Here is a 19,444-nt window from a genome sequence, read left to right as displayed (position 1 = left end):
GTGTCCGAGCTGCTTAGGTGTGTGCGTCCAAGCAGCTAGGTGCATGCGTCCGAGTGGCTAGGGGGCATGTCCGAACGGTAGTAAGTGTGTCCGAGCAGCTTAGGTGCGTGCGTTCGAGTGGCTAGGTGAATGTCCAAGTGGCTAGGTGCGTGCATCCGAGTGGCTAGGGGGTGTGTCCGAGCAGCTAGGGGCGTGTTCGAGCGGCAGTAAGTGTGTCTGAGCAGCTTAGGTGCTTGTTTGAGCAGATAAAGAGTGCCGACGAGAAGATATTTGGGTTCCAATGAGCTAAAGATGTCCTAACGACTATGAACTAAGTGGAGTCCGACTGACTAAGAGGTATGGGGCATAAAGATGAGCATTAACATATTTTCCTAATCTTGGGGTGTGCAAACAAGATCAAAGAGTGGACTTTCAAAAGTTCAACAAGTCTCAAGAAAATATCAAATGCTCATCTTAAACCCATGAACCCGAAAATACAATGTTGAATGGGAAATCATCTTTTCTTCAAAATTTCATGAAATTGAAGGAATAATTGACTAACCCAAAGCCTAAACTACACAAAATCAGCCACAAAATCTCTATTTTACAAAGATTCATCACAAAAATTCCAAGAATGTATTCCAAAAGGGGGTTTTAGCATGTGCATGTTCTAACAAGATTTTGTGCAAAATTTTAAAACTTAAAATGCTTAAAAGTAAAGATCAAGAAGAGAGAACTTACTCAAATGGGTGGAAGAGCTTTGGGTTTTTTGAGAGTTTCCTTTAAAATTGCTTGGAGAGACATGAAGCCTTGATGAAGAAGTTGGTCAAGACAAGGAGGAGTTTTTTTTATGGTGCTTGTTTTAGTGTAAGAGAATGGGGCAAGAATGGGGTTATTTATAGGAAAGGAGGGAGTCTTCAACTCCTCATTTTTGTGTATCCCTTTATCCTACTTTCTGAGAAATCAGTAACTGCCCTTTTAGTGGACTGAAAAATTTAATTGTGCCTTTATTTGGAAAAGGCGAGAGAGGGCCAAAGGTCATTTTTGGAATTTTAAGACATAATAATTATTAAATTCACTGCGGATCTTTGCAAGATGTTAGAAGAAAAGTTTATCATATGAGAAAATCATATAATAAACATGGGGGGCAAATGTTATCCCCAAAATTTTGTTTGATGATGTGGCAATCGGACGGGACAAGTGCCAATGCATGGTCAGTAAATGACACATTAATAGTGAATAAATGTGTTGACTAAAGAAGTGCAAAGATTGGAAGTTGACTTGCAGAGTTGTGATATTGCTGGTCAGGAAGTGATTTTCCCGACCAGTTAAGGTTTTTAACCGACTAGTAATGTGTCTGGGCTGACCAGTAATGTGTTTTTGCCGACCAGTCACTTCAATAATGTGATATAGCCGACCCATTACATCGGGGAATGGATTTGGTCGATCGGACTGATCAGAATCTCAGAAGTTAACCGTCCAGTGACTCTTCAATAAAGCCTCTGTAACAACTTCAACCCAAATCGCTTGTAACTACCGCGCGCATCTCTTAGATATTCTGAAGTAATAGCTATATTGTTGCAATTTGAATTTTTTATTATTTTATTAATTAAAGTTGGTTGAAACAACCAAAGACCCCGTCAAAATGGGATATTTCTCATGTACGATCATGAGCCTATAAATAAAGGGCTCATGGCATCATTTTTTTTTGTTGGGGGGGGGGGGGGGGGGGGGCTGATCTTTCTAAGAGATTGGAAAAAACTCTCTAGTTTGGAGACTTTGGGACTGTTACTTGGGGCATTCTTGGGGCATTTTCTGAGAGAGATTAGAGAGAGAGCTTGTATTCTCTATAGAGAGAAACTTTGTACTTTTCTACTTACACTTGAGAAACTCAGTTGGCTCAAGTCCTTCATATATCACAGCTCCAAGTTGATTAGGCTATTACCAACAAATTGAGGCTGAACCACTATAAAATTATTTGTGTCGTTATTTTCTATTCAAGGCTTACTATCCGTTTGTCGTCTACTCTTCGTTGGCAAAAATCATGGTCAACAATGTTGGTGACTATTTTATTCATGAATAAATAGTGTTGTTCGTGTTTTGGTCGTCCGACAAGTGGCAATTAGGAGTAATTAGCTATAGGGAAGGAATTTCTCGGGGTGCGAGTTCCTGGATGTGGTCCCGTCTTGTGTAGTCATGGATTTCTCCAAGTAAGGCCATGCCCCGAGGTCTCCCTTCGAGGTGAGGATGTCTCTAGGTGAGGCCACGTCCCGAGCCAGTTTCCCGAGCATGGATGTCTCGAAATGAGTTCACGCCCCGAGGGACCCTTCTCACTCGGCCATTCCTCAAGTCCAAGATCCTGGTCCTCGGGCCAGGAGGTGATGTCAGGTGTCAGTCGCTGGATGTGTGGGCCACCAAGGGATCACCTGACAACTTTTGGGGAGTCTTGATTAGTGGTTTCAAGTTCGTACACTTAACAATTGACCACAACGCCGCCTGACATGGGCAAACTTGCGCCTCACCCTGATAGTCACAAATATGTTCCCCATAAAGTTGGTATGTGACTTTCTGCAACGAGCCCTGTAGAATCCGCGTGGGCCGTAGCCTTTGTTTGTGCAACTCTTTTGTGTATTAATTCCACATTAATACCCCAGGATAGGGGATCTTGAATTAATGAGATATGGTTAATATTAATGTCCCCAACCTTTATAAATAAGGCTGGGGTATCTCCTTGTAAAGGGTTCGAGTTTTTGGAGAGAGAAACTCTGTAACTTAGTGCAATATATACGCTGCCTGAGAATCACCATTGAAGCTTGCTACTACAAGCTTCAAACCCACTAAATAACAGAGACTCGTGGAATAACGTTATTTTATAGCTTGAACCACATATAATCTTGTGTTCTTTTCTTGTTTTTCCTTTAATCTTTCAGATTAAGTTGACAGCGAAAAAGATAGTCAAAATTTTGGTGCTTTCATTGAGAGCTTGAAGGAAGCTTGAAGAACAATCATGGTGACCACTCGAAGGAATGCACCAGAAGATATCGCCCCTCACGTCGCAGCTGAGGGAGGAGAAACCAGTCACATGCCGCTGCAAGACTACCCTGATATGGTGGAAGACTATGTCAAAAATACCGAGTACGATGGCATGGACGATGGAGGAGACGGTGAACACTATGAGGAGGAATATCCTCATCTTATGGACGCGGATGAGACACTAGTAGTGGTGGCCGTCCATGACCAAGTTGCCACTCAACAACAAAAGATCGACACCCAAGCGTGTAAGATCACTGCCCTGTAGGAGATGGTTAATGCAATGAGGGTTCCTCTGGAGACCCAAGGGCTACGAGTGTGTTGCGAAAATTCCCATGTGCAAGTATACACAATCGTAGACAAGTAATAATAGAGATAATAAGTAGAGTATCATCCCACAAAGATTTTTATTAACTATCAATTATTAACTTCCCAATTCTATTTTGCTAATAAAACTTAGATTCAAGAATATCACGAACAGAAACAAGAATTGACAAATCTAACAATTAACAAATAACATAAACAAATAAAAGGAAAATTAATTCAATGGATGAAAACCTAGGGTATTTAATTTCATCATCTATCCACTTTATTATTGCAATTTCCACTATTCTTTCTCTTATCGTGATAGTAGACTTATTAAAGAAATCTATATTCTTATTAAGATATATAAGTCTCTCAAACTATATGCGAATTTTCTACATCTTTGTGATAAATTCCAAATATAAGGCAAGCATTAAGAATAGAAATCCTAAAAGCTACACAAACCATATAGCTACTCTCGTCTTATATCAGAATCTATGTCTATTCAACTATATCATATTTAACTCTCCCTCTCAGATTTTGAATTAAATTCATAAGTAATGCAAATAACGACGTCAAATTATTCACATTCATTAAGCACAAAATTGAATAGATCACAATGAAGAAAAAGAAATCATAGAGATTGCATTAACTAATAATAAAGTATCAAGAGACTACATTAAAACCCTAGAAAATAAAATTAGTTCATAACTAGATTTATAACATTCATTGATTCGGAAAAGAACATAAGAAAAAGAAATTAAAAAAGAAGAAAAGAAAAACTCTTGAAGAAATTTCCAGTCTTGATCTCCAAGTTCCTCTTGATGTCCAGTGGCTAAAAGTGATGTAAATTGCTCAAAATTAAGCTTTTATAGTAACCCTAGTGATTCTATTTGAAAAGACCATCTTGCCCCCATAAAAATGCCATTTGCTTGCTTTTTACGAAAATCGTACGGATCGTAGCTCAGGGGCACTATTTCACACTTCCTGGAACTGTGCTCTCTGACTTCGATAGTGCAGAGGCGCTATATATTTGCGCTGAGGCACTAATTGTACAGAATAAAACTGAAACTCGTTTCGAACAGCCTGCAACATCAACTCATTGTATTTTGATCATAACTCCCTTGATATAAACTCCAAATGGAATGGTTAAAAAATATATGGAAAGATAAGATAAATTTCTACAACTTGTATTTATATAAGTGTTTTTAGAAAATGAAGAAATCATGGTCAAAATGTGGCTTAAAGTCTTAGACTTGTATTACAAAGCATAAATGACTCGTGTTGAGCATCTTTAATGTGGTATTTTCCACACATAATATCTTGATAATCCACACTCAACACTAAATCCATCTTATTCATCATATTTAACATGTTTATTCTCATTTGACTTCATATTATGAACTTGACCATTGAAACCTGAAACAAGAAGAAAACAAGAGTAAATCTCCACAAAACAATCCTAAATAACTAAAAACATAACCTAAAAAATATAAAAAACTAAGCTAAAAATTAACCTAACAGAGTGGACCCCCATTGTCAAGTACTGTTTAGGCAGCCAGCTGGTGTGCCACCTGTCGCTCCGGCTGATGTGCCTCCCGAGCACCTAGCTGAGATGATGCGAGATTCGCTAGCTGGGGTGCCACTCATGCTCCCAGCTGGAGATGGAACCCCACTTATGCCACAAGACCGTGGAAAAAGTAAGGTTGACGATAACCCTATTCCCAAACCTAAGAAGACTCGTCAGAACCCTAAAGATAGTCAAGTCTCGATTCTAGCTAGGGTGGGTGTAGGCTAGGAGCCCGAGGACACCGCCAGCCTGTCAGCGCCCGTGGAGCCCGGGGCTTTCCGCCCAGGCACCCCAATATGGATCGCGCAAGGCCTGGAGGTGGTGTCCTCCTGGAATAACTTCAAAATCAATATAGAACTTCTTGAGCCACACAACCTCTTTAGATGCTTCACAAGCTGCTATGTATTCGACTTCCATGGTAGAGTCTACAATACAAGATTGTTTAATATTTCTCCAAACTATAGCTTATCCTCCAAGTGTGAAAACTGATCCAGATGCTGACTTTTGACTATCTTTGTCTGGTTTAAAATCAGAATCAATAGATCCAGTGGGGTTCAGCTCTCCACCTGAATACACAAGCATAGTATGTCTAAGATACTTGAGAATATTCTTTACTGTTGTTCAATGACTCAATCCAGAATTGGATTGATAAGGAATGACTATCCTTATTGCATAACAGATGTCAGGTCTCGTGCATAACATTGCATACATTAGACTACCTACTATAGAGGCATAGGGACAATGTCTCATTTCCTCTTCCTGTGGTGTTTGTGAACATTGTTCTATAGAAAATTTAACTCCTAATCGGGTAGGCATAGTTCACTTTTTTATTTTTGCATGCCAAAGAGTTCTAGCACTTTATTAATATAAGTTGCTTGAGATAGTGCCAAAATTTTGTTCTTTCAATCTCTATAGATCTGAATTCCCAAAACATATTTGGCTTTTCCCAAATCTTTCATTTGGAATTGCTCAGCTAACCAATTCTTTACTTTTGATAATGTTTCTATGTCATTCCCAATGAGTAGAATATCATCAATGTATACCACAATCTTATCTTTGATCTGTTTTTAAACACAAGGTTCATCAACGTTTTGTTCAAAACCAAACATTTTGATTGTTTCATCAAATCTAAAATTCCAAGATCTCGAAGCTTGTTTAAGTCCATAAATAGACTTAAGAAGCATGCAAACTTTTTGCTCCTAACCTTTAACTTTGAACCCTTCTGGTTGAGACATGTAAATTGTTTCGTCAAGATAGCCATTCAGAAAAGCTGTTTTAACATCCATTTGCCAAATCTCATAATCCATGCAAGCAGCTATGGATAAGAGTATGCAGATAGATTTGAGATGGCCACAAGTGAAAAAGTTTCTTCATATTCAACTCCTTTCTGTGTGTAGCCCTTTGCTACTAGCCTTGCTCTGAAATTCTCTACTTTCTCATTTGATCCTCTCTTCTTCTTGAATATCCATTTGCAACCAATAGGTTTAACATTCTCAGGTGGATCTTCAAGAGTTCAGGCAGAATTGGAATACATCGATTCCATTTCAAGGTCCGTGGCGTTTAACATTTTTCTTTAGGAGAATCTTCAATTGAATCTCTATAAGTCAATGGATCATCTTTGTTTGTGTCAAACATAAGCATCTGAACTTCATGTTCATAACATACTGGTTGTTTACCAACCCTCCCACTATGACAAAGCTCTCTATTGTTCCGACTAGAACTACAATATCCTCTGACCGTTATTCTCTTGCCATTGCATCTTGTTTATTTGAGACCATTTCCTCAAGTACGACTTTACTTTGAGGTTTGTGGATATTTATATAGTCATGCTCCAAAAAAGTAGCATACGTAGATACAAAAGTTTTGTTATCTCTAGGACTATAAAATATACCGCCTTTTGTTTCTTTGGAATATCCTACAAACATGCACACTTCAGTACGTGATTCCAACTTCCCAGTCTTTCCTTTAAGCACGTGTGCAGGACAACCCCACATACAAAAATGGCATAAACTAGGTTTAGAACCATTCCATAATTCCAATATACAATTTCTTAATAGACTAAGATGGAACAATATTGAGTATGTACAGAGTACATTTTATTGCATAACCCCAGAATGTCAAAGGCAATGATGAGAAACTAATCATCCATCTAACCATATCTAATAAGGTTCTATTTCGCCTTTCTAAAACACCATTTTGTTGTGGCGTTCCAGGTGCAGTGAGTTGCAATTAAATTCCATGCTCACATAAATTGTAACGACCCAAATTCCCTAATGTGGCTTAGTGCCTGGATTAGGGGGCTAGGAGGGCCATAATTTATTTAATATGCGATTAAGTGATTATATGCATGATTATGTGAGTTATATTATTATATGATGATAATTGCATGCATGTGGGTCCACTTCTTATTAGAATGGCCACTGTAAGGACCGTTGGACACCATCTATTTCCCCATTGGTATGATATTGTCCGCTTTGGGCCTAAGCCCTCACTAATTTGTTTTTGGGCACCTTCCCAAAAGGCCTCATTCCAATGGAGATGGTGTCCAACTTTATATACCCAAGATCCTTCCCATTTCTAGCCAATGTGGGACTTTGGTTGTACACCCAACAGCCACTACAAGAAAAAATGCTTTTAATAACACCGAAAATGTGTTATCAAAACATACGATAACACTTTCTGATGTGTTAAGACCGACTATGTTATCGTAGGTCAGGGTACTTTACATAACACTTTATCAGTGTTATACAGATGTGTTATTGTACTGTCAACGATAACACAATTTCTGTGTTATTTTAATTTATAGATAAGTGTTGAATTATGTTATTTATAGTCGATTATATAACACTTTTTTTGTGTTATGCTACACTTTAGTATAACACTTTTTTTGTGTTATATTACACTTTAGTATAACATTTTTTTTGTGTTATACTACACTTTAGTATAATACATTTTTTGTGTTATACTATACTTTAGTATAACACATTATTTGTGTTATACTACACTTTAGTATAGCACATGTGTTATATTAGCTTAGAGAAACATAATCTTTTTTTATTTGCACAAAACTAGGAAAACAAATATGAAAGTTGAAGCCAAATAAGGTAGCATAAATAGATTTTTATTAATTACTCAAATGTAATTACAATATTTAGTCTACTAGTCTAGGCTTAAGAAATCATATTACAACATGGTGGGTTGAATTAAACACTGAGCGCAAAACAGAGACAATATCTGTCTTCTTTGTGAAATTCTTTTTTATGCCAAGCAATCCTTTGAGCTGTTGAAGGGCACTTGTAATGGCAGCTCCTCCCATGAACCCAACAATGGCAGCATGGGATAGAAACTCAATCAAGAACCCCAATCTGAAAAAGGATCCAGCCATTTTAGAGAAATATATAAAACATATAGAGTGCAGTTTTTTTTTAATTGTCTTAAACCATAAGCATTGTTGTATAAAACTTATGCTTAACTTCATAAAGTTTCAAACTAAAATGAGCAACTCAACTATGATTAGCTTACCATTTCAATCTCTTTGCCAAGATGTTAACACCCATGGCCATTATAGCAGCACTATTAGGATTAAGAGATAATTTCCTGACCAAAGTGCAGATGATCTCAACAACCCTGGGCAAATGATAAGAGACAAGAGCATTAACATGGCAAGAAACAAACATAACATAGTACACAGGAAAAGAACAGTATTTACCACACTCAATGCCTATTAAAGCAAAACACATAGCCTAGCAGGTATTTCTGCAGAAGCTTTTAGTTAATTAGTATTGTCAAAACATCAGAAATCTAGATTAGTTTCAGTTAGATATCCCAGTTGCACAAGATTCTAAGAGTTCATCAGAAATCTAGATTAGTTTCAGTTAAATAGCATGTCATCTTCCTATAATATAACATGAATAATTTAGCAGTAATCAATATCTCTGTAGTCTCTAGAAAGCTAGATTTTCAGTTAATATGATATATAGAAGAAGACTTACAGTTAGACCAGGTTTAGTTTCTTTGGTGACTACACCGAGTCTCATATCCAAATTATTTTCAAGACAAGATATTTCCAAATTCTACACAAGTTTTATGGAAAAGTATTAAAATAAGAACCTTAAGTGAAAATTACTTCACTTTGTTGTAGTGATTATCTACACTTCATTGTTAAATTATGTAGTTTCTTAAAAAAAAAATGCATATCTAGTATCACACACAGAAACCAACATTTAATTCAAATCTCAACCTTAAATGTTACAGTAAGTTACTAGAGTGCAACAGAGAGCTGTGATGAACCTGTACTGAAGCAATAATCCCTAATTCACCAAACTGGTCTGCAGTCCCAGGTGTAAGATGCTGGGCATGCTTAATCTGAAAATTAGCTCTCGTCATGCAAAAATAAGCATGGAAAGAAATATCAATATTAAAACTTTGCAATAAGAAACAGATTTTCTGTGGCCCATAATAGGTGGCAAACTATAAATCTTGCACATAATAGATTCAATTGCTATTGCAAAGGCAGAAAACATAGAAACAAATGACCAAAAATTCAGACAAGAGAATTGCATGTACCATTAAACACCATTCTACATATAAAGAGCAGGTTAATTGCTAAGGCAATTGCTGATACGCAATTGCTGAACCAGTTGTAACATACACAACTCAAAGTTCGTACACACAAAGAAGAGCAACATCTAAAAGTAAAAGAACAGCAACAGATCTTGTAGACCCGTTTCAAGCAACTTGTTGATCACAAGTCACCCTAAGATTCAATTCTATTATCTATAAAGTCAACATTTCGAATTGGAAAAAATAATAAAATGGTGTCTATAATTGTGCCAAAGAAGCAGAAAAATCATGTATTAACTTTAGTTTATCAAATGAGGTTCAGATCATCTTGTGTCCGATTTCGGCTTCTAATAAAGTTCTTCCATTATATTATAAATCAAAGTTCATTGAAGCATAACACAACCAGAAAATCTTACCACAGTAAATTACAAATTATGAAATCTTCCAGCCTTTTGTTGTTGTTCCCATATGACAGTAAATTATGAAGCAATATAAAGGCCTTAATTACAAATTAGACTACTATTCCATTAGTAATGGGAATTCTCTTTGTATTTCAAACCCTTTCACCTTCAACTAAACAATAACATGCCCCAAAATATAACATAAAACATGTCACTTTTGCCAAAAGAAAAAAAAAGTTCAGCTATTAAAGATGAGAATCCTAAAATCTAGATGAATATGAGGAAAGCATCAAAGGATTTAAACAAAAATTGGGTCACAGCTTGATTATCACAATTTCCAAGTCCGAGAGCTAAAACTAAGAAACAAGCAAAATAAAAGCCCAAAACTGGAGGTCAGCCAAAGCTGATTAAAAAAAAGCTACAATAATAACTCAATTTACTCATATGTCTGCATTTTTGCATTTTTGCAAAAGAGAAGTTCAAAGTCAGCAAAAAAAAGCTGCAAAAGAGAAGTTCAAAGTTAGCAAAATTACTAGTGGTATCAATCTGCATTTTTGCCAAACTTTACAATACTATTCATAATCAACTGAAGTCAAACAAGGACATACCTTCAAGTCACTGAATGTATTGAACAAGATGCACATGGCAGTGACTCAAGGAACAACTCAAAGACAACTTTTGTTACAATGAAAAAATACTTATAAAAACAGAAGACAAGGCATCATCAAGAGAGGACCATGCAATAAAGTTTATACAGCATGCTTTCAGATAAAAAAAATACAAAGAAGAAGAACACTTTTGAACTATCCCTAAGTAAGAAGCCCACAACTAACTTCTAGATTGAATTACTATTGGTTTGGATCAGAAGATCATATCCTACTTGCATAGAGTAAACAAAGAAGGTTCTAAGTTCAAAGATTTGGAAGTCTACTAACATAAAAGAGAGCATGCTATATCCAAAATGAGCAAAAGAAGAATTTAGTTTTTATGTTTTCTTCACAATCAATGGACCATTAAGCTAATCAAACAGAGTATAATCAAATATAAGCTAATCAAACAATGGTTTGGTCATGTAAACTCCTGCTATAGAACCAGTGACGTTCTCTTATTTTCTGAAATTAGAGCTCAATATAAGGCAAGCATCTATAATCAAATATTAAAAATAAACACAATAAATGAGGAAAAATATGGAGTCACATCACTAATACCACTTCTCCTAGTTAACTAGAATGAACTATAGAGATATTAAAACTGAGCACAAGTCTATATTATTAAACCACAAGTAAAGAACAAACAAATAAATAAAAAAGGCAAATTTTTTTTTATAATAATAAGTAAAAGAAACATACATGATTCTAGCACATTTTACTTGTAAACATTCAAAAAGAAGAAGACATTGTCATGCAAATATCATAATTCAATAAAATGGCATGAAACCACCATTGCGATAGAAATAATGGCCACCCAAAGAACAGTCACGAAACAAACATAAAGCACATTGATTGGAAATTCCAAATCAATCATAATTCAGCAAGAAATCTTACAAAAACAAAGAAGAAACTATGAAAGTCATTAATCAACAAAACTAGAAAAAAATAGTTGTGATAAATGACAAATCACCAAGCTCTGCAATAAGAATTAGTGACTTTAACTTACTGTAAAGTGGCCAAGATGCATAATGTGTTCCAGTAGGCTTGCAAGTTTTGAAAGTGTGTATGCATATGTATAGATAATTTTTATAAGATATGAAAGTTCCTGAAGTAAATTGACAGGGAAATTTACACATAATCACACCAAGCCAACACACTTTTATCTTAGCTATTTTAACAGACTTCAAATGTAACATTAAAAAAAATAGCAAGTGCATCAAATGAGGTCTGGACTTAACAGAGCAGCAATGTGTACTACTAGGAAGGATGAAGCAATGTGTTAAAGAAAATACAAGTCATTCAGGAATTCAAGAAAATACATAAAGAGTCAGCATGAAAATTGATACAAATATACTTTCTACAACAACAAAATTAATTCTGTTGCCTATGTAATCATATAAATTCTTTGTGATGGCACCAACCTTTGATGATGGCAGAGAAGAAGAGAGTTTTTCAAGAAGCAAGGGAATGACATATGGCTCAAGAAGAGGTGTTGATGAGAAAGCAACCTACAGAACAAAAAAATATTACAATTTGGTTATTTGTATAAACGTGCTCTTACAACCCTTGTAATTTATGGCAAGTATAAAAGTGCTCCTCCCAGCTTGTCTCAAGGCTCAAATCATCAAAAAATAAAAAAAATAAAAATTATGATAAATTTGGTTCAAGCACCAAAGAGAAATTACTCACTTGATTAAAAACACTCATAAGTCATCTTCACCAGAAATACCTATGCATCTTGTAACAGTTTTCTACTTCTATTAAATTTCTTATTGTGCTCACCAATTCCAATATAAATACATATATATACACATATATACTTTATCTTCCCTAAGGAAGTACCCATATGCTAAACTAATGAATAATATTGCAATAGGAATCCAGATAGAGAAAACCACTACTTGGAAACATGAAAGGGGGAAATCACAGCAAGAACAAATTAGAATAACTTAATAAAGATAATCTGGTCATGCAAAAAGATTCCATAGAACTATACGTGTAAATATTAAGGAATGATTTATAATTCAAGCAGATGAGAGAATGCCAAAAAAAAGAAAGAAAGATAATTTCCCATTTTATGTGATAGACTAGACCATGAAATTTACAAGTGCTTTATGCCAATTACGACATGGTTACCATGGGCATTACAAGTGCTCCATTGTTAGAATGATAAAGTTTGGTAACTGGAAGATCATAACAAAGAGCATAGATAAATTCAACACCTACAAATACTATAACAATGGAGCATCACATTCAATTACATCATACCATTAGAGCCCTTGCAAGATCATCTCTTTTGACATCAGTGTCCTCTCCTTTTGGCTGGATAACGTTAAGAAGAAAAACATGTGAAAAGAAGTACAAAAACAAAAAGGATAGCACATCATAATCAATGATAGCATTCATCGCATGATCTGAATACTAACCAAAGAAACAAAAGCAAACCAAAAGGGAAAAGCTTGCTTAGAATTTTTTTGGTCCAGGTGAGTACCAGGCTGAAAATCAACAAAAAGGTTTAAGAATTTACTCACCATCTATTTCCAAAGAAAATTATATAAGTTCCTTTTCATACCTCAAATCTACGGAGCCAACACTTTCTCTCTTCTATCTTTTTCTTACTAAATAAACCAAGGGACAAAAATAAACAAAGGGAGAAAATTGAAAGTCACATTCACATAATTATGTTTTTCTCCTTATAGGTAGATTAGAAAATAAAACTACAGTATTAGCATAAACAGAACAAAAGTAAATAAATAAAAGTGCCATCTATTTGAGTTCAAATGGGTGAAATACTTACTCGCCCAAAATGAGATTTATAGAATAAGAATATCAATGAAAAAAGTATAAATGATGATAATACTTAGCGATAGAGATGGTACTTATCTAAGAAGAATAAGAAGAAACACATTGCCAGATAAAATTATATTACAAATAAAACAAACTCACAAACGTACCTTGGCGGAATAGTAATTTGCTCCCATTCTGAGCAATTGACCTTTTTGACATGCAGCCTTAAAATATTTGTTAGTCCCCTGAGCCAAAAAAGTATTAAGATGTGTAAGCAAATATAGATAATGATCAAGGCAGAATATTGTTACTCTTAATGACTACAACTCTGAACAAATTATCAACCACAACAGGAGAGAAGCATTTAAAAATATGCTTTGTGCTTTCACCCCTTGAGCCCCAGTAATTTTAGAAGGAGAAAAGCATAAGAGAATAAAATTAAATCAAAGTGGAATCTTACTTGCTGATAAATTATTGCCATCAGCAAACAACAAATCATAAAGCAGAACAACCCTCTTAACAAAACAAACTGCTTCAACTTAAATATATTTCACCTTAATCGTGGATCACTTGTACAAGGTGTAAAGAACCAACCTTGACCGCAACTATAACCAGAATAGATCAGCTGTGACGATCAATTAGAAGAGTTTAGCTGGTAAAATAAATAAGCATTGTGCCTTTTTTCCAGCAGGGTACATTTACATCAAGATACAAATATCCAAATAACAATTTTAGTTCTAAAAAATCATTGGTAATAGTCCATAATCACAAGACTTTTCACATAATAAGATAACAAACCAGACCTTATTAGAAATTGGTCCTTGTGCCAGGTAAGGTTTCTCATTACGTAAATGATGAAAGCCGTAAGCCACCTGAGCATCCATTCCTGTAATATAGATCCAAAAAATAAGGAGGCTTGTGTAGAATGATAAAAAATACAGCCCTGGTCTGCTTCATATAAAACTAAGAGGGAGCGAACCACACACACACACACACACACACACATATACTAATACAGAATAATTATTAGCTCTTAGAAAATAAGAAAAATCCTAGTGAACTATGAAACTCATATTTTATATAACAATCATTATTAAAGATCCATAAAATATTATCGTTATTCTGTATAGCGTAACTAGTTACACGGAAAGGTGACTAAATTAAAAACTTCCCAATAAAGGACTTTTTTTAAACTACTGCTACCAGTCACTCTTCTCTTCATGGTTAATATTATTAAGCATGCCAATCAAACATTTATCAATAGATTACAAATGGAAACTATCAAAGGGAGACAAAATAAACGTTGAAGGAAGATAACTTAGTCTGACAAAAAACCAAAATTCTATCTTGAAATCAAGGTAGCTGAGTACAATGATATGCTAGAAGAATAGAATAACAAAACCAATTAAGCAATTGTACAAAGAAAAAAGTTTGTTTAGAACAAATTATATCAATGGACTTACGATGATGGGGCTTGCAGCAAGCAATAAGCGAGAAAAACTGCTATCATTGCCCATATGCCCCTATATGAAAGAGTAGACATAGAGTTTTAAAACAAATTACACCAACTATTAAAGAAGAAACTACATAAATAGGTAAACAAAAATCACAAATAAGAGCCTACCTTTTAACTGATGTAACAACATCTCCAGATGCACTGCCTTCTGGATCCAAGACCCTGCTTACCCAACTGATAAATGCATCAAGAAAAAAAAAAAGCAAAAACAACCTCTTAGTACTTGGTGAGAATGATCAAGAAACAAAAACACTGTATCATTATTTTGCATCTTCAGAAGTTCAATCTTCCATCTTCTAGATAGCCATAAGTTATCCACCACCCAGTAAAATCCCCATCCTAAGAGAAACCAGTAAAATCCAGTAATAAAAAAGATAGAAGCAACTAGCATGAGTGTCACATAAACAACCAAGTAAAGTGAACAACAAACTAAACTAAACCAAAGTCAGCAATAAGCAAAGGCATTTGACATATAAAAGTACTGAAATTAAAAAGCTCTATTCAGAAAGCATCGATTTTTAAAGCTACTTACTAGGTTAGGAAGATGTTCTGTTTTGTTTTTGGTCTCACGCGACCAGCTACCATCCGCATTGATCAGCCCAAATCCAACAAGATTCTTGACAGATACAACCACTGCCCCTCTGCACCAAAATGAGAAAAGTAACAAGTTAGTGAGCATCTTTCACAATCAGAATACTAATCTGTGATTGTATATAGCTAAAATATCTTGAAGGGATCTTGACTATATACCTCCAAAACTATATCTACATATTTCACAATCAGAATACTAAAATCTAAAATTTTTGGTAAGGAACGGTAAACTATTCATTCAAGCATCATTCAAGACAAAAAATCCAAATATACCCCTCAACGGCGTAAGCCTTATACCCAGCCACCATTTTCTTCCTCTGCAGCTCAGGATTGTTCAAGCTCCAGCTTGGTGCACACTCGGGGCTCTACAGCGGAACGGGTGTAGAATCGCGCTTGGTGGTGGCTCGCGAATGGAAGTCGCATTGGGTCAAAGGCACGCAGAAATGGGCTCGCACCTGGGGTCACTTGGTTTGGGGGTTGGGTTCATGGGTGCCTGAGATTTAGAGCTTGGCTTGGAGAAAAATGGTTGTGAGGATGGTGGTTAGGTGGTCGGAGCTGAAGCATGGATTGACTTCAGAGACGGAAGAAAACGGGGGATTTTCTGAAAAAGAAGAAGGAATTAGTAAAAAAGTATAAGGCAGGCGGGTTCCCAAAATAAATTACCGCCCTTTTTTTCCCACACATATATATATAAATATACCATAACTCTTTTTAAATAGTATTATAATGATGTGTTATGGTAATGGGTGTTTAGTGTAGTGGGCATTTTTGTAAATTTGGCAATTAAGAGCATAATCGTATATTTATGCGCATGTATGTGATATATGGGTGAGACCACATTATTAAGTGTATATGTTTGAGCTATTCGGCATGAGACGATCCTAGGAAGCAAGTTAGTGGTTTTGTCACAACGGGGTCAATTACCGGGATATTGGGTAATGAGAATGATTATTTGATGATATATTGGGAGTTAGTGAGATCAGGAGGAAATTCTGGGAATTTTGACTATTTTAACACCAGGGGAATTTTTGGGACCCCGAGCATTAGGATTTACTTGAGGTTACTTAAGCTTGAAGTAACCTGTCAGAAGGAAAATACATTCAAACACTTTTTCTCTTTCTCCCGTTATTCTTTGTTACTATTCATCACATTTTCGAAGGAAACTTGAGTTTTAGGACTCGGATTCAAGCGAGGATCAAGTTATAGCAATTCTAGGGAAGATTAGAAGCTTTCTAACCGAAGGATTTAGAGAGAAATGGCTCAATCAGAGGTAATCCAAGCTTTAAGTTTTGAGTTTTTGAGTTTCTAAGCATTGAATTAGATTTTATGTGTTGAGTTTTTGGCCCTGGCTGAGTTTTTGAGTTGTTTGAGCCTCGGGTTTAGATGATTATTGGCCATTGGGATCTTTGGGAACTTTGCTTTTAGGATTTGGTTATGTTTGGATAGGTTTTTGGAGGATTTTAAAATGGGGAAAATGAAGGTTTTAGGCTGAGTTCCAAGTGTGGCCGTGGCCCTGTTCTTGGGTGCCGCAGCCCAAGCTTAGTGAAGATGAGAGAAAAAGCTAAAGGGCGTTGGGGCTGCCATGCCTAGGAGGTGGGACGCAACATGTGGTGCAGGCAACTTGAGGCTGGCATCTCTGTTTGGAGGCGGGTCGCGGCTCAAAGGTATGGGGTCGCGACGCTTAAGGGCAGATTGAGCCAAAATTGTGTTTTAATCATGGGAACTCAAACCTAAGGCCTCTGGATCATTCCTACAACTTGGTTTAGTAGGATACGACGTCTCAGAGGCTAGGTCTTGGTCCGAGAACCTTTTATTACTTATTTTGTTGATGGGATTTCATATATGGTTATGATTAGGTGATCGCTAAGGGACTTAAGGACCGATCGTTCTCAAGGGTCGTTCTTTTATTATTTCACGCTCGAATCAGAGGTAAGAAAACTACACCCAGTATGTGACATGCATGGTTATTGATGAGGCATGTTGAGTTCTCTATATATGGACTTTGATTGCGTTGTAAATTCCTAGCAACTTTGCTTATTTGTGAACGACACAGACTTATTAGTCAGAAACGACATTGGTGTTAGTACTGGTCGTAAAGTCTTGACTTATGAGTCATGATCGATAGTAGTACTAAGCACTGGTCATATGGTATTGGCTTAAGAGTCAAGAGTGGCATTAATGTGTTTAACGCAGACCAAAATGATTAGATCTAATTAGTATGAGCATTAAATGCTTGACCGACCTATAGGTCGAAGAAAACTAAAGCGTTGGTCTAGTCTAAAGGCTAGTTACTTAGAGCCAAGGCCAAAAGGCTCAGGTGACTAAAGTGTACGAGGCTTAGGGTGCAGATCCCAAGAGAGTGACTCATTAGTCTCCTACTCAGAGAGTGACTCATTAGTCACCTACCCAGAGTGTGACTCATTAGTCACTTATCTAGAGTGCAACTCATTAGTCATCTATCCAGAGAGTGACTCATTAGTCACCTATCGAGAGAGACTTATTAGTCATCTACCCAGAATAACTTATTAGTTATCATCTAATTAGGGGTACAAGCCCCAGAATCAATTATTTATAATGTATACATGCAGTAATAAGTTTTCTTGCTGAGCCTTGGCTCACGGGTGCTATGTGGTGCAGATAAAGGGAAAGAAAAGCTCACCTAGCCTTGAGTGGAGAGCTTAGGTGGCAATGTGTACATAGGTGGTCGCTTGACCACCACTGCCAAGGTGTTTGTCAGAGGAACTAGAGGTTAACCCTATATCTGTCGTTTTGGTCGGTGGGTTGTAACTTTTATAATGTAATGACCATTTTGGATTGTTAATAACTTTGTAAACACTTTTATGGGCCCATTTACAGTTCAACATTTTTATTAAAATTTATCCATTCCTTTTGACCGAGATTTTCACTTTGGCCTATTAATAATACCTAGAAGCATGTTTATAAATTAATGACGCATTTAGTGAACTAAGCACTATTTAAAGGCCACAGTAATGGTCTTGGAGTAACCAGGGCGTTACAACTTAGTATTAGAGCGTGCCAAGGTTTAGGGTTTCTGTAGACTAGTTGGGCATGTACACTCGTCACTGAAGACAAGCTCGACTCATGGTTTGGTAACTATTTATGTGGTTATGTGTTTAACTACTTAAATAGAATATAAATGTTTTACATGCATGCATATGAAACATTAATAAGGCTAGGCCTTGACTGCTGCATGATAAGTAAGAACGTGCTTATTAACACTGATATTGCAAGAACATGCTTATTAACATCGTTAATTGTTAATGGTTAATCGCTAAGTGCTAAATGCTAAATGTTATAATCATGAATTGACATGTTTATTGATATGATTATGGAACATGGATTAATATATGCTTGATCTTGGACCGTGGGGCGGCAAGAGGTTTAGTTATCACTACCTATTTGGACGTATTGACTACTGCAGCAAGGTATAAGTTGATAGTATGATTCCAAGACAGGTAGACTCATCAACTGGCCAGGAAGATCATGGTCATAATGACAGACAGGGTCAAGAGAATGACTAGAGTCAGATTCCACATCCAGCTCCTGAAAACTGGCATTAGTTGCTTGTTGATTTACAGGCTAGAGTTATGAGGCATGAAGAAGAAATATGCCTCTCGAGACAAAATAGGTTCCTACAGGGAACATTTTACCAGAGGCACCACCTGTAGCGGTGCCAATAGTTGAGCAGTTGCCAGAGGTTAAAACTAAATGGGAACCTCTCTATGAAAGGTTCAGGAAACAACACCCTCAAGTTTTTGAGGGCAGTGCAGATCCAGCTACGGCTGAGAAGTGGATGAGCATGGTTACCACCATCCTTGACTTTATGAGGGTGTCTAGTAATGAAAGGGTCGCATGTGCCAGGTACATGTTTCAGGAGGATGCCCAAATTTGGTGGGAAGTCATATCACATACTAGAAATGTAAATGCTTTATGTTGGGAAGAGTTTAAGACTCTATTCAATAAAAAAGTACAACAATGATGCCATCATGGCTGTAAAGGCTCAAGAGTTCAGTAGATTATTCCAGGGGAATCC

At 36.3% G+C, this 19,444-nt stretch overlaps 3 long non-coding RNA genes across 3 annotated transcripts; all 3 read right to left on the bottom strand.

Moving 5' to 3' along the window:
* Nucleotides 1–7,987: 7,987 nt before the first annotated feature.
* LOC133829469 (uncharacterized) lies at nt 7,988–8,921 on the bottom strand. Its single transcript, XR_009891797.1, has 3 exons — nt 8,875–8,921; nt 8,405–8,509; nt 7,988–8,247 (listed from the first exon to the last, which is right to left on the bottom strand). It is a non-coding gene; the product is annotated as an uncharacterized LOC133829469 (long non-coding RNA).
* Nucleotides 8,922–12,593: 3,672 nt separating this feature from the next.
* On the bottom strand, nt 12,594–13,166 carry LOC133829468 (uncharacterized). The gene is made up of 3 exons (XR_009891796.1): nt 13,069–13,166; nt 12,923–12,991; nt 12,594–12,818 (listed from the first exon to the last, which is right to left on the bottom strand). It is a non-coding gene; the product is annotated as an uncharacterized LOC133829468 (long non-coding RNA).
* Nucleotides 13,167–13,466: 300 nt separating this feature from the next.
* LOC133829467 (uncharacterized) lies at nt 13,467–14,199 on the bottom strand. The gene is made up of 3 exons (XR_009891795.1): nt 14,087–14,199; nt 13,838–13,908; nt 13,467–13,528 (listed from the first exon to the last, which is right to left on the bottom strand). It is a non-coding gene; the product is annotated as an uncharacterized LOC133829467 (long non-coding RNA).
* Nucleotides 14,200–19,444: the final 5,245 nt, after the last annotated feature.

This window comes from Humulus lupulus, chromosome 4, assembly GCF_963169125.1.
Source record: "Humulus lupulus chromosome 4, drHumLupu1.1, whole genome shotgun sequence".
Lineage (NCBI taxonomy): Eukaryota > Viridiplantae > Streptophyta > Magnoliopsida > Rosales > Cannabaceae > Humulus > Humulus lupulus.
This window is presented reverse-complemented; position numbering and strand designations above follow the sequence as displayed.